Raw genomic sequence first — 17,214 nt, forward strand, 5'->3', positions numbered from 1 at the left:
TAATTAAGTCATCTAAGTTTCAAATTTATCCCACATTGCTAAAGAAAGTGTTGTGTGTAGTATAACTTGCCCCACCCTTCCTTAAAAGTTACCATAACTTTTGAGTAAAGTTGTTGTGTGCATTTATGTTAGAATCTCTTTCCTTCTCCCTTGTGTGTGTGTGTGTTTTTTTCTCAAAAAAAATCAAATTTACCCAATCCCAGTCTTTTGTCAAATTCCGTTTTTTTTTTTTAAAATATAAATGTTATCAATTAACTAATGATTTTTTTTTAAAATTATCAAATAAAAAATCTATAAACTATTTTTATTAATTTTATAAATTTTTTGTGTGAAAATACTAAATTGAATAAATTTGAAATTTAAAGAACTTAATTAAATGAAAATAAAATTAAATGATTGAAATGAATTTTAGCCAAACTTAAAGCGTGCAATTTGTAGTTTAACAATCAAATAAAAAAAAAATGCTACATCCATAACATCTTTACAACAAATCGTAAGCAGTAGGTTGTTATTGAGTAGGCAAAAAAGTAATTTCAGTGGTAGGTTCAAATTAGACCAATAACAACTTACTACCTATAATTTATTGTGAAAATATTATGGACGTAAAATTTTTGATAGTTGTATAAGAGATCTAAGGTTCAATTCCCGCTTACACCAAAAACTGATTGGTGTTTTAGTCTAATAATAAAGAGCTATCATCAAAAAAGACATCATAAATTAAAACTCCCTCTAAAAAAAATAGTAATAATAACTATTTATTTCTCAATTTATAATGGTTTTAGCCTCTTGGCCCTCGGAAAGGTCAAAGGAGTAAAAGAAATTTATTATTAAGCAGACAAAATTTGGATCAATTATAATGATGTGTTTAAAATAAATAATGTAAAGATTTCATTTTCAACTCAATATCCAAGCCTTTTTTTGCCGCCCAAACCCCACCATTAGAATATTACAAGAATATTCGAATCTAGCCATTAGTGGATTCCGTTTTTTTTTTTTAAAATATAAATGTTATCAATTAACTAATGAATTTTTTTTAAAATTATCAAATAAAAAATCTATAAACTATTTTTATTAATTTTATAAATTTTTTGTGTGAAAATACTAAATTGAATAAATTTGAAATTTAAAGAACTTAATTAAATGAAAATAAAATTAAATGATTGAAATGAATTTTAGCCAAACTTAAAGCGTGCAATTTGTAGTTTAACAATCAAATAAAAAAAAAATGCTACATCCATAACATCTTTACAACAAATCGTAAGCAGTAGGTTGTTATTGAGTAGGCAAAAAAGTAATTTCAGTGGTAGGTTCAAATTAGACCAATAACAACTTACTACCTATAATTTATTGTGAAAATATTATGGACGTAAAATTTTTGATAGTTGTATAAGAGATCTAAGGTTCAATTCCCGCTTACACCAAAAACTGATTGGTGTTTTAGTCTAATAATAAAGAGCTATCATCAAAAAAGACATCATAAATTAAAACTCCCTCTAAAAAAAATAGTAATAATAACTATTTATTTCTCAATTTATAATGGTTTTAGCCTCTTGGCCCTCGGAAAGGTCAAAGGAGTAAAAGAAATTTATTATTAAGCAGACAAAATTTGGATCAATTATAATGATGTGTTTAAAATAAATAATGTAAAGATTTCATTTTCAACTCAATATCCAAGCCTTTTTTTGCCGCCCAAACCCCACCATTAGAATATTACAAGAATATTCGAATCTAGCCATTAGTGGGCTTTTGACTACACTGTTGATGATTCCAAAGTCACATTATCGTAAAGTATGATTTATCATGAATAAGGGCCCTCCTCTCCATTCACGAAGGCCCAATGTCTAAATGTCATGTACTCATGTCTTTGTCCACATTTCATATCAATAATTTTTTCTTTTCTTTTCATGGGAGGTGGCAAGTGGCCGCGTCATCAACTTTATATTGACAGTATTTAGTTTACTAGTAATTCAACTGACAGTATGTAAGAGACGTGTAAGTTTTAATTTGCTTAATTAGTAAAGAATCTTATCTTCAAATAAGAAATTTAAAGTTAAATTATGCCTATACCAAAAATCAATTAGTATTTTGGTCTGATAATAAAAAATTATTATCAAAAGTGAACATTATAGGTTAAAACGCTCTAAAAAATATATATGCTAGAAACCTAAGTTCGGGTTGAATATATAATGTGATATGGAAATAAGAATGTGAGTTTGGGTTTTAATGTATGTCCCAAATTTAAAGTTTACAAATCTTTTAATGAGTATGTAAAGTAATACAAATACTAATAAGTAATAGCCTAATAGGTTAAATAATTGAGTGAATTTTCGGACATATGTGATATGACTAATCAACTGAAGAGTTATGAAAGTTGTACTAAAAACTCATGTTATTCCCATTCAAATAATGTTCCAAGTCAATAGAAGAATCATAACTTTTTGTTGTCTACAAATTTGGGGCTTGAATCATAGTCAAATAGGATATCATCATCCCCACTCGAATGCATCAAAATGTCAAGGGGGTGTTTGGTACATATGTTTTAAAATATGTGTTTTGTTTGAAAACATGTGTGGAAATATATGTGAGTGAAGAAATATGTAAAAATACGTGTAATATTATTCAAAAATTGAAAACATGTGTTTAAATAAGTCTATCAAACAATCCCCAAATATTCAGATCCCATTATAATTATAGTCAAATACACAACTTTTGTAAGAAATCCTCTAAAAATAAAACTTCATATTTATGTCGGTAGTTGGTGATTTTGATAGTCTGATGTATGTTGGATGTGAATTGCATTTTTTTCTTTAACTTTTTTTTTTTTTTTTTAATTGTATTGTATAGGAACATGATCTAACTTGTATTACATCTTATGATTAGTTTACAGTTAGTTCAATATTAGTCTCTCTTTATATAGACTTCCAATGGACTTATTGTAACATTGAATAGAATTCAAGATAGTTAAGAAGTATCCCTAAGGATTTTCCATTGTAGGCATAGGTCATTAGCTATGTACCACATCAATTTCATATGTGCTTATACTTTTTCTTCTATTCCACTCTTCTTACTGGCCATTAATCCCAAACCAATTTTAACATGGCATTGTAATCAAGCACATGTTTGGTGGCAAGTTTGCTCACACACCTCACTAAATATTTGGCTTCTGTCTCACATATGCCATTCTTGATTCACAATTTTCCTGTTGATGTTCCCTTGGCCAAAAGTGTAGCTTAGGGGTGGCAAGTTATATTCAAGTCATGTTGAAATAAGGATATTCATTTACATGATTTTACCCATGGCTTATTTATAATAGTATTTAACCCTAACATTACATATTTATTAGGAAAGTTAACACGAATTGACCGACATAATATTCTCAATAAATAGGCCACATTGGATTGACAAAGACATGGCTCATTTCAACCCATTTAAAAAATAGAACACAAAATTATTAAAATATTTGTATATTTTATGAGCACATAAATTGAATAATTATAAATAAATAAATTATATAAATTTATTTCATTCTAAATCAATTAAAATAGTAATATCACAAATCTAAGAATAATTATTTCAATCTAATGAGGTTCGATTCAAATTTGGAAATACACAATTTAAGAAAAATAAATGAAATAAGCTATTTTTTTTCTCTTTATTTTGGATGAAAGGTTAGATGCGTTAGAGTTTCAATAAAGAAATCATTTAATATGACCATTAAAATTCTTGACATGTTTTTTTTTTTTTTTAGCCCAATTTGGTTTATATGGAAAAATATGTTTTTGGGTGTTTAGGAAGGATTTAATCAATATATTATTATGAACAATGTAAAAGTTTCCTAAAATAATTTCGTTAATTAACCATGGGGTACACTTCAATCTCCCTTAAAATTTAAAACTGAGTAATATCATCCCTTAAGTAAGATTGCGTGTGGGTTGGATTGGGTGGGTTGTGGGAAAATTTTCTAACCAAATTGCTATTGGGAAGTTGGAAAAATTCTACACCGCTGCTAATCCACCAACTTCCAAAATCGACAGGTCAGTTGAAAATTTGGGTTGTTTCAACTTGACAGATTGGCTGGTTTAGCTTTAGTTATGTATTACATACTAAAATTTAAAAATTATTTTATCATTTATGGATAAGTTTCATTAGTTTTATTTGCTTTAAATCTTATAAACTATTGGTGGAAAACATAGAAAATGACCTATTTTTCCATATATCAAATTACACAAGTCTTAAACTACGACTAATGAGCATGATATCCATATCATTATGTAGGCTTATGAATAATATGTTGGGACATTGATCTATTAAAGTCTAGGAGGATTAAAGTGTACTCAATGGTTAAGGAGAAGAGTGTAATTCATCTTAGAAAGAACTTAAAATTCAAAAGATCTCTAATTATGGGCTCAAGCAATCAAATTCAAATTCAAATTGAAATTCACTACATAGTATAGTTGTATTATATTATTGGTAATAAAGCTGGTGGTGGCCTTGAATGATTAAATTGGACTATTCTATTTGTTACGTGGGCCGTGTATATGACGAATCCATTAGAAATGGGCTGATTACTGTCTCGGTCTAGGCCCAATTATAAGCCCAGTTAAGATCCAGTGGCACGGGTATTGTCACAACGGTCTGCACCACAGAGTAAACGGGCTACATTTCATTGAAGGAGCCGAAAAAAAATTCTGGTGACTTGGGACAGGTTTTAATTATAGCACACGAAGAGTGGACGTCTAAATCCAACATGGGCTTGCCAAAATATAAAATAAAATAATCAAGGCCCACAAAAGAGCTAACAAGTGCCAACTGCCATGTAATAAACCCAAAAAAAAAAAAAAATTACATTCTTTTAATTTAGTGAATTGTCATTTAGTATATTAAATTCAAATTTTGTCATTTTAATCCGTTAACTTTGTTGTTTTAGTCATTTTATCATTGTTGTTTGAAAATTTCCGTTAACTCTCTTAAAAAAATACATTAGAGTTGTCAAAATTAATAGACGAAAAATAACAAAGTCCAAATTTAGTGTACTATAAAATGATAATTCAACAATATATATATAAGGACAATATATATTGTGTAAATTTTATCACGTCGAAATAAAAAATTATGATTATAGATAATTAAAATAAATATTAAAATTTATTTTAAAATTTTGATAATAGTTTGAGAAAAATATTAAAGTTATTGACACTTTTTTTTAGTCAAAATTGATTGAAACTTAGATAATAGAATTATATCTACTATCATATCGATTGATAAAATAAATAGAATTTTTGTTGAAATGTAATGTTTAATTTTTTTAAATTTGAATAATAGGGTTTCAACTAAATTAAACCACCATAACAATTTATAGAATTTAAACTAATAAAATATAAAGTAATTTCATGGCCTCGGCAACGTACATGCGGGACTATCTATGCATACATCATACCCCCCCAAAAAAAGTTATTTGGCATGCCAAGTGTAGCCATTTGTCACATAGTATGTAGGGTAATTCGACCGCACCCCCCCTTTTTCTTTTTAGGGTACGATACCCACTAATAAGTAACCTGCTATACCAGGTGATGATGGAGAAATCGCCAGTCAAGTAGACTTGTCCAAATGAGTCAGCAACCTCGTCAGCTGTGCCTACAATCGTTGTTAAAGGCCTCCCTTAGGTGGTCATCGGTGTGGTGCCTACCAACCAAATTTCCATACAGCTAACTACGATCCTCCACGAGTTGGGCATAAGTTGCTCGAAAGCAATATTGAAGTGATTTAGTAGCTCCATGATAAAGGGGTGGACGGGAAATCTAAGCCCACTCTGGAAAGCGGCCTCATAAAAACACACATCTCCGAGCGAAAAATGGCAAGCTCGTTCCTCTTTGCGAGGAAGAAGGATCCTAACCTTCTTAGGAAACTGAAATCGATCCCTAAATCGGGAAAGGGTTTCAGCATCCAAGCCACACTCCTCATCCAGAGCAAAAAAAGCCCTAACCACTCTCGAAGTAGAGACCGCAGTATCTTCCTCCACGAGGTCATCACTAGATGACAACCCCATCTCTAACTCACCGGACCTTACCTTCGACATAACTCTTCAATCACTCACTAGGTCCTCAAACCAATCAACAGATTGACGCAATAAAGGGAACAAATCGGTTAACTCTAAACTTAAGGAATTTCCCCCACACATAAAATCCTCAACTAAAGGTCAAAAATTGCAAGAAATTCTCAAAGAAGCCCCTAAACTCGCAAAAAAGAAAGAAATGGAGGGATAAAGTGCCCTAACCTCAGAACTACTTAGCATGGAACTCAAACAGCAATAGAAGAGGGGCAAGATCCTAAGAAAACCCACAACACAGAAAAAAGAAAGGGGGAAAATTAGAAACCTTTTCAAAATTACTGCGGTAGGAAGAACAAAAAGGGAAAGAAGTAACCGTACCTCAAAAACACAACCCCAAAAAAGGACCAAATGCAGACAATTGCAAGGAAAGTAGCTCGGTGAAAAGAGAAATCGCAGAGCAGTAAAAACATAGGAAAGATGAAAAGTGAAGAAGAAAGAGAAAAGGAAGGGAGTTTAAAAAACTAGGCACAGAAAATTGAGAGAAAAAAAAAAAACACATAGCGGGAAACCCAAGAGGCACCAGAAGTGGAGCATTAAAATCCACCACTTAGAACACGCCACGTGGCCACGACGTGTGCAGTGCCACCACTACGCACTAAATGTGGAACGGAACCCCAAGAGCCATGCCTGAGCAAAAAACCTTTCACCTTTTGGTGATCGTCATGACACGTAAGGATGACTACAGAACCTGGGGGGGCAGCCGATGGGACCAACGAACCTTCTTGCCTAGATGATAATATAATCTGCCTTCATCTGTCCTGCCACATCATGAACGAAGTAAGACAAGCCATTCAATGAAGGTTTAATGCCCCGGGCAGTTACAAGACAGGCTGTCAGACTATTGGAAGCTCATTAAAACCTACATCATTGAGCCTGGAGGCGTTACAAAGAGGCACTAAAGCCACATTAAAGGCCACAACGGTTAGAAGCAATGAAGCCATATATAAGCACTCCCCAAGACCAAAAAAGGTATACATTCTGATACTCTTATATGCTATTGCTCTAATATTTTCTAAGAAAAGCCTTCACATGTTGACGCTATCATTAGAGATTATGTGGCAGGCACCACACCGGTGACCACCTAAAGAAAGCCCTTAACAATGATTGCAAGCACAATTAACGAGGTTACTGACTCATTTAGACGAGTCTACTTGACTAACGATTTTTCCATCATCACCAGGTTACCAAAACATCACATTTGATGGTACCATCTCTATATGTAATACTAACATCACATGAGATTGTATTTTTGTCACATTTGGTGGTTCCCTTATTTTTTCTCACATTTGACCGTTTCATTCTCACATTTTGTAGTTCCAACATTATATGTGATAGTTATTTTGTCACATTTGATGGTTCTTTTATTTTTCTCACATTTGACGGTTCCATCTTCACTTTGTGTAGTTCCAACATTACATGTGACAGTTCTTTTGTCACATTCGATGGTTCCCTTATTTTTTATCACATTTGACAGTTCCATTGTCACATTAAGCAGTACCAATATCACATTTGATTGTATTTTTCTCACATTCAGTGGTACTTTAATTTTTTATACACATTTGACAGTTTCATTGTCACATTAGATGGTACCAACATCACATGTGCTTGTACTTTTGTCACATTCGATGGTTGCTTTATTTTTTCTCACATTTGATAGTTCCAATATCACAATGAGTAGTACTAGCATCACATTTTACCATACTTTTGTCACATTTGGTTATACTCGTATTTTTTCTCACATTTGATAGTACTATCCTCAGATTATGCAGTACCAATATAACATGTGACTGTACTTTTGTCACATTCGGTAATTTCCTTATTTTCTTTCTTACATTTGATAGTTCTATTGTCACATTGGATAGTACTAACATCTTATTTGACCGTACTTTTCTCATATTCAGTGGTACTTTAATTATTACTCATATTTGACAGTTTCATCGTCACATTGGGATTTAGGTAGTACCAGCATCACATGCAACCTTATTTTTGTCACATTCGATAGTTCCCTTTTTTTTTCTTCTCACATTTGATGGTTCCATTATCATATTAAGTAGTATCAACATCACATATGATAATACTTTTTCCACATTCGTTGTACTTGTATTTTCTTCTAACATTTGATTGTACCATCTTCAAATTGTACAGTACCAAAATCACATGTGACAATGCTTTTGTCACATTTGGTGGTTCAATTTTTTTTCTTGCAAATGATGGTTCTATTATCACATTAGACAGTACCAACATCACATTTAATTGTACTTTTCTCACATTTGGTTGTACTTTAATTTTTTTCACACATTTGACTGTGTCGTCCTCATATTGTGCAATCCCATCATCACATGTGATTGTACTTTTGTCACATTTGGTGCTCCCCTTGTTTCTTTATCACATTTAATGGTTCCATTGTTACTTTAGGTAGTACCAACATTACATTAGACCGTACATTTCTCACAATCGGTGGTATTTTTGTCACATGCGATGATTCCTTTTTTTTTTTTTTTTTTTTTCTCACCAATTACCATAAGACCCCCAAAATCTAAAAAATGACCGAAATAACCTTAGAACCTTAAGAAAAGACAAAATCACCCTAAAACTCAAAATAAATTACCAAAATTACTATAAAACCCAAAAAAAAATGACCAAAAATAACCATGAAATTTTAAAAAAATGACCAAAACACCCTTAGAACAAAAAAGATTCGACAAAATGACCCCGAAACTTTAAAAAAAAAAATGACCAAAATTACTATAAAACCAAAAAAATGACCGAAATAACAATGAAACCCAAAAAATGACCAAAATACCCCTAGGAAAAAAAATGACGACATGACCTTGAAATTTAGAAGTTGACCGAAATGGCATTGAAAAAAGAAAAAGAAAAAAAAAAGACTAAAATGGCCTCTTAACCTAAAAAGTGATTGGAATACCCTCAGGACCTAAATACTAATTAATATCTTAAATATATATATATAGTCCAGTTAATAATATAAATTTTTTTAAAAAAAATTAAAAATGTGTTCAATACTTGATTTTTGAAAGTAAAGTAACATAAAAAAAAAAAGAAGATAAATCACTCCATAATCTAAATACTAATTACTATACTAAATATTAAACACTTATAATATAATTTTTTAAAAAAAGTGAAAAAAAAAATTACCCAGTACTTGATTTCTAAAAAATAAAATACCATATAAAAAGAAAAAGAAAAAAAAAGAATAATGATAAATCAATCCAAATTCCACACTCTAAATACCAATTACTATCTTAAATATTTATAATCCACTTATAAAATAAAATTACAAAAAAAAAAAAAATATCCTAGACTTGACTTCTTAAAAGTAAAGTATCATACAAAAAGAAAAAAAAAAGGATAAAGATAAATCACTCCACATTCCACACTTAAAATACTAATTACTATCTCAAATATTTATAGTTCACTTAATAATAAAAAATTTAAAAAAGAAAGTGAAAAATTACCCAATACTTAATTTCTTGAAAGTAAAGCACCATACAAAAAGAAAAAGAAAAGAAAAAGAAAACATAAATCACTCCGCGACCCAAACTCTAAATACTAATTACTATCTTAAATATTTATAATCCACTTAATAATATAAAATATACAAAAGAATAATAAAGTAAAAAAAAAAAATTCCCAATACTTGATTAGTTCATTGTTTGAAAGTAAAATACCATACAAAAAAAAAAAGTAAAGATAAATCACTCCACACTACACAATCTAAATACTAATTACTATCTGAAATATACATAATACACTTAATAATATAAAATTACAAAGAAAAAAAAAATTACCTAGTACTTGATTTTTCGAAACTAAAGTACTATATACAAAAAAATATATATATATATATATATAAAGATACATCACTCCACAATCCACAATATATAACGAATTGCTATATTAAATATTTATAATCCACTTAATAATATAAAATTTACAAGAAAAAAAAAAGTGAAAAAGAAATTTACACAGTACTTCATTTCTTAAAAGTAAAGTACCATACAAAAAACAAAGATAAAGATAAATAACTTAATAGTCCATAATCTAAATACTAATTATTATCATAAATATTTATAATCTGCTTAATAATAATAAAATTTCAAAAGAAGAAAAAAAGTTTTTAAAGAAAAATTTACACCGTACTTGATTTCTAGAAAAAAAATCACACAGTACTTGATTTCTAGAAAAATAAAGTAACCATACAAAAGAAAAAGAAAAAAAAATGGTAAATATAAATCACTCCACATTCCACACTCTAAATACTAATTATTATTTTAAATATTTATCATCCACTAAATAATATAAAATTAACAAAAAAAAGTAAAAAAAAAATTACCCAGTACTTGATTTCTGGAAAGTAAAGTACCATACAAAAAGAAAAAGATAAAAATGATAAAGATAAATCACTCTACATTCCATACTCTAAATACTGACAACTATCTTAAATATTTAATCCACAAAATATAAAATTTACAAAAAAAAAATGAAAAAGAAATTTACCCAATATATAATTTCTTGAAAATAAAGTACTATAAAAAAAAAATAAAATAAATCACTCTATAGTCCACAATCAAAATACTAATTATTATCATAATATTATATATAACTTCATAATAATATATTTTCAAAAAAAAAAAAAAAAGGATAAAGGTAAATCACTCCACTTTCCACACTCTAAATACTAATTACTATCTTAAATATTTCCAACCCACTTAATAAACAAAATTTAAAAAAAAAAAAGTGAAAAAAAAAAATTTACCCTGTATTTGATTTCTTCAAAGTGAAGTACGATAAAAAGAAAAACAAAGATAAATATAAATCACTCCACAATAAAAAATCTAAATACTAATTACTATCTAAATATTTATAATCTACTTTGAAATATAAAATTTACAAAAAAAAATAAAGTATAAAAAAAAATTTACCTAGTACATGATTTGTTGAAAGTAAAGTACCACACAAAAAGAAAGAAAAAAAGATAAATAACTCTACAGTCCACAATTTAAATACTAATCACTATCTTAAATATTTATAATGTACTTAATAATATAAAATTACAAAAACAAAAAAAACAATTACCCAATACTTGATTTCTTAAAAGTAATTACCATACAAAAAAAAAGAATAAAAAGAAAAGATAAATCACTCTGCAGTCCACCCTCAATACTAATTACTACTATAAATATTTATAATCTACCTAATAATATAAAATTTACAAAAAAAATGTGAAAAAAATTACACAGTACTTGATTTCTTGAAAGAAAAGTACCATACAAAAAAAAAGATAAAAAAAATAATGATAAATCACTCTACAATCCACAATATAAATATTAATTACTATGTTAAATATTTATAATCTTTTTAATAATATAAAATTTAGAAAGAAAGAAAAAACTGAAAAAAAAATTACCCAATACTTGATTTCTTAAAATAAAGTACCATACAAAAAAATAAAGAAAGATAAATCACTCCATAGTCTAAAATCTAAATACTAATTACTATATTATATATTTATAATCCACATAGTAATATAAAATTACATAAAAAAAAGTGAAAAAAAAAATTACACAGTACTAAATTTCTTGAAAGTAAAAGTATCATACAAAAAGAAGAGAAAAAGAAAAGACAAATTACTCCGCAATTCACATTCTAAATTGTAATTAGTATCTTAAATATTTATAATCTATTTAATAGTATAAAGTTAAAAAAAAAGTGAAAAAAAAAAATTTACCTAGTACTTGATTTCTTAAAAGTAAAGTACCAAACAAAAAAAATAAAAATAAAAACAGAGGAAGATAAATCACTACATAGTCTAAAATTTAAATACTAATTACTATCTTCAATACTTTATAGTGCACATAGTTTTGGAAAAATATACTTAAGAACAAAAATTACACTGTACTTAATTTCTAGAAAGTAAAGTACCATACAAAAAGAGGGAAGAAGAAAAAAAAAGAAAAAAAAAAATACTCCGTAATTCACATTCTAAATAGTAATTACTATATTAAATATTTATAATCTACTTAAAAAATATAAAAATTAAAAAAAAAGTGAAAAAAAAAATTTACCTAGTACTGGATTTATTGAAATTAAAGCTTAATACAAAAAAAATAGAGAAAAAAAATAAAGATAAATCACTACATAGTCTACAATCTAAATACTAATTACTATCTTAATATTTATAATCCACTTAATAATATAAAATTTACAAGAAAAAAAAAGAGAAAGAAAAATTTACCCACTATTTGATTTCTTTAAAGTAAAGTACCATACAAAAAAAAAAAAAAGGATAAAGATAAATAACTCCACAATTGACACTAAATATTAATTACTATCTTAAATATTTATAATCTACATAATAATATAAAATTTACAAAAGAGAAAAAATATGAAAAACAAATTTACCCAGTATTTGATTTTTTTAAGTAAAGTACCATACCAAAAAAAAAAAAAAAAAAAATCACTTCAATATCTAAAATCTAACTACTAATTACTTCTTAAATATTTATAATCTACTTTAAAATATAAAATTACAAAAGAAAAAAAAAGTGGAAATTTTTTTTTACCAAGTAATTGATTTCTTGAAAGTAAAATACCATACGAAAAGAAAAAAAAAAGAAAATAAATCACTCCACAATGCACAATTTAAATACTAATCACTATCTTAAATATTTATAATGCACTTGATAATATAAAATTTACAAAAGAAAAGAAAATTGGAAAAAAAAAAAACCAGAACTTGATTTCTTAAAAGTAAAGTATCATACAAAAAGAGAAGAAAAAGAAAAAATAAATCACACCGCAGTCCAAACTCAAAAAACTAATTACTAACTTAAATATTTATAATCCACTTAATAATATTAAATTTACAAAAAAAAAGAATGTGAAAAATAAAATTGACCCAGTACTTAATTTCTAGAAAATAAAGTACGATACAAAAAGAAAAAAAGAAGATAAAGATAAATCGCTCCATAATCTACACTCTAAATACTAAGTACTATCTGGAATATATATAATACACTTAATAATATAAAATTAAAAAATTAAAAAAAAATTACCCAGTACATGATTTTTCGAAAATAAAGTACCACAAAAAAAAAAAAAAAGATAAAGATACATCACTCCACAATCCACAATCTATATACAAATTACTATATTAAATATTTATAATCCACTTATTAATATAAAAATTTACAAAAGAAAAAAAAAAAGTGAAAAAGAAATCTACATTGTACTTCATTTCTTAAAAGTAAAGCACCATACAAAAAAACATAGATAAAGATAAATCACTTAATAGTCCATAATCTAAATACTAAATATTATCATAAATATTTATAATCCACTTAATAATTAAACATTTTCAAAAGAAGAAAAAAGTTATAAAAAAAAATTACACAGTATTTGATTTCTAGAAAATAAAGTACCATACAAAAAAAAATGGTAAAGACAAATTACTCCACATTTCACACTTAAATACTAATTACTATCTTAAATATTTATAATCCACTAAATAATATAAAATTTACAACAAAAAAAAGTGAAAAAAAAAAAAAAAAATTCCTAGTACTTGAATTCTGGAAAGTAAAGTACCATACAAAAAAAAAATATGATAAAAATAAATCACTCCACATTCCACACTCTAAATACAAATTATTATCTTCAATATTTATAATCCACTAAATAATATAAAATTTACAACAACAAAAAAAGTAAAAAAAATAAAAAATTTACCTAGTACTTGAATTCTGGAAAGTAAAGTACCATACAAAAAAAAATGATAAAAATAAATCACTCCACATTCCACACTGTAAATACTTACAACTGTCTTAAATATTTATAATCTACTAAATAAAATAAAATTTACAAAAAAAAATGAAAAAGAAATTTACCCAGTATTGCATTTCTTAAAAATAAAGTTCTATAAAAAAAAAAAAAAAACTTAAGATAAATCACTCCATAGTCCACAATAAAAATACTAACTACTATTATAAATATTTATAATCCACTTTATATAATAATAATCCACTAAATAATAGAAATTTTCAAAAAAAAAATGAAAAAAAAAATTTACCAGTATTTTGATTTCTTCAAAGTAAGGTACCATAAAAAAATATATAAATATAAATCACTTCACAATAAAAATATAGACACTAATTACTATCTTAAATATTTATAATCTACTTTAAAATATAAAATTTACAAAAAAAAAAAGTATAAAAAAAAAAATTTACCCAGTATATGATTTGTTGAAAGTAAAGTATCATACAAAAGAAAAAAAAAAAGATAAATCACTCCACAGTCCACAATTTAAATACTAATCACTATTTTATATATTTATAATGTACTTAATAGTATAAAATTTACAAAGAAAAAAAGAAGTGAAAAATAATTACCCAGTACTTGATTTCTTTAAAGTAAAGTACCATTCAAAAAGAATAATAAAAAGAAAAGATAAATCACTTCGCAATTCACGCTCTAAATACTAATTATTATTTTAAATATTTATAATTCACTTAATAATAAAAAATTTGCAAAAGAAATAAAAAATGAAAAAAAAATTACCAAGTATTTGATTTTTTTGGAGTATCATACAAAAAAAAAAATGAAAAGAAAGACAAATCACTCCACAATCAATAATCTAAATACTAATTACTATCTTAAATATTTATAATCTAATTTAAAAATATAAATTTACAAAAGAAAAATAAAAGGAAAAAAAAATTACTTACTACTTGATTTCTTGAAAGTAAAGTACAATACAAAAAGAAAAAGAAAAAAAAAAAAGGTAAATCACTCCACAATCCACAATTTAAATCCTAATCACTATCTTAAATATTTATAATGCACTTAATAATGTAAAACTTACAAAACAAAAAGAAATGTGAAAAAAAAAAAAAAAAAAACTCAGTACTTGATTTCTTAAAAGTAAAGTACCATACAAAAAGAAGAATAAAAAAAAAGATAAATCACTCCGCAATTCACATTCTAAATACGTGATAAAAAAATTTACATAGTACTTAGATTTCTTAAAAGTAAAGTACCATACTAAAAAAAAACATAATGATAAATCATTGCACAGTTCACAATCTAAATATTAATTATTATGTTAAATATTTACAATCCTTTTAATAATATAAAATTTAGAAAAGAAAAGAAAAACTAAAAAAAATATATATATATTATATATATATATTATTATATAATTATATATATATTATTGTGGGGCCTGAGAACTTGGTAACCTCGGCCTACTTTACATCGGCCCAGGGCCCATGCCGAGGAGGAAGGAGCGTCCGAGGATGAAGTATGAAGGTCTGAGTTGCTAGGAGCCCTGCGAGGATGACCCTGTCCTCGGAGGACCGAGACCAACACTAATTGGGGAGCAAGCCCAGGATAGGTTGTCACCTTCACACTAAATGCGCTCACCTAACCCTCTGGCCGCACTAATGGAGATGTGACTTCTGGACAAGGTAGCCTTGGTTGCTGCAACTCACATGAGTACTGGTAAAGCGGTTAATGGGACGGACGGTTAGAAGGGAGGGGCGTGGATGATCAACAAGTGGAAGAGAGAGATTGTGAGAAAAGGGGCTATATAAGGTGAAGAAACAGATGAACGTGAGGGGACGATGGGCAGGAGAAGGAGAGAGACCACTGTTAAGCTCCTCGGATTGGTACTGAGGAGCGACCTTGGAGGGTAACCCTGGTGCGCTAGCCTTCAACGGAGGGGAATTCTACATTGGGCGCTGTCCGTTTGCTAGGGCCTAGTTCTTGAATCCGCTCTCTACAAATTCATTGTACTGGGCTAATGGACTTGAGTCCACTCTCTTAACAGTAGAAGTGCTCAAACCCGGACCCTACAATTGACGCCGTCTGTGGGAAGAACTAGTGCGTTAGCAAGCGCAACAGTTAATGATTCCCCGTTAGGGCTTGTGCGAGGTTAGGCAGTTTTTTGTCACCACTGGCGATACCGATCCCAAATCCCATCAAAAAAAAAAAAGAGAGAGAAAGAAGGAACAACCGACAATGACGCATTTGCACAAGAAATAATCATTGCAGAAAAGTAAAAGATTCAGAGAATAGGAAAGGAAACAAACATCGCAGTATTTTATTAATAAAAAAATAAGTACAAGATACAAACAGAGGCCAGACAGGCTTGTTTTAAAGCTAATTCTACAAACAGAGGCCCAGACGGGCCTATTCTAAAGTAACCCTGGGGAAGGGGCTGAGGCAGGCTTGTTTTAAGGCTACCAACAACCCCCGAGCCGGTGCGGATGGTGCCAGCGCGAAGAGAGTAGCAGATGCAAGAGCGCCTGATGGCCCCTTCCCATGATGTTTCTTGATTCTCTCCCAGCCCCATGGTGGTTAACCATTGGAGGCGGCAACACCTAGGTACCGGACATGACGTAATCTTACGAGTCTCCACCGGCAGGTAGGCCAGGCACAAGTCACTGCCAGTTTGAAGGGCATGCATGGACACACCCCTGAGAAAAGCATTATGTAATCTCATAGGCCTCCCTCCTGACTGCCATGCATGACACCATCAGATGACGCCCAAACCTTGCCGCGCCGAAGTCTGACGCAAACTACAGCCGCAACGGCTCTCAATCGAGGGAGGAGGACCTTTGGCCTGCGCGCCCTCACTCCCACCCAAAGCCATCCTATTCTTCAAACTCTTATCACAATCCTGGCGAGGTTATTGAAGGACTTAGAGAGTTGAGGGCCATGTTTCTTGTTTAGCTAGAGGGTTCGTGGAGTGTGGAAGGACGTTGCCCCCTAGAGAGCCTTATATAGAAGATGGAGGTTGGTGGGAATTGATCCACACAGAATTCAAAAGAAGGATTATCAGCGACATTAATCCTGACCGAATTCCAAGGAGGCCATCGACCGCTGGACCTACATCAATCCACGAGGATATTAATGAGAGCGCGCCTCGCGCATCGAAGCGTCAAGCGCAGAACGCGAACAGTCGTGGGACGCCTCGCGATTGAGGAGGGCGGAAACTTGGAGCGAAGGCGGGGCTACTGCCATGCACAAGGATAGAAGTCCGAACCACCCCCGCCCAGGGCACCGTGGGGTCAAGGGTCCAG

This window comes from Quercus suber, unplaced genomic scaffold, assembly GCF_002906115.3.
Source record: "Quercus suber isolate HL8 unplaced genomic scaffold, Cork oak 2.0 scaffold_329, whole genome shotgun sequence".
Classification (NCBI taxonomy): Eukaryota; Viridiplantae; Streptophyta; class Magnoliopsida; order Fagales; family Fagaceae; genus Quercus; species Quercus suber.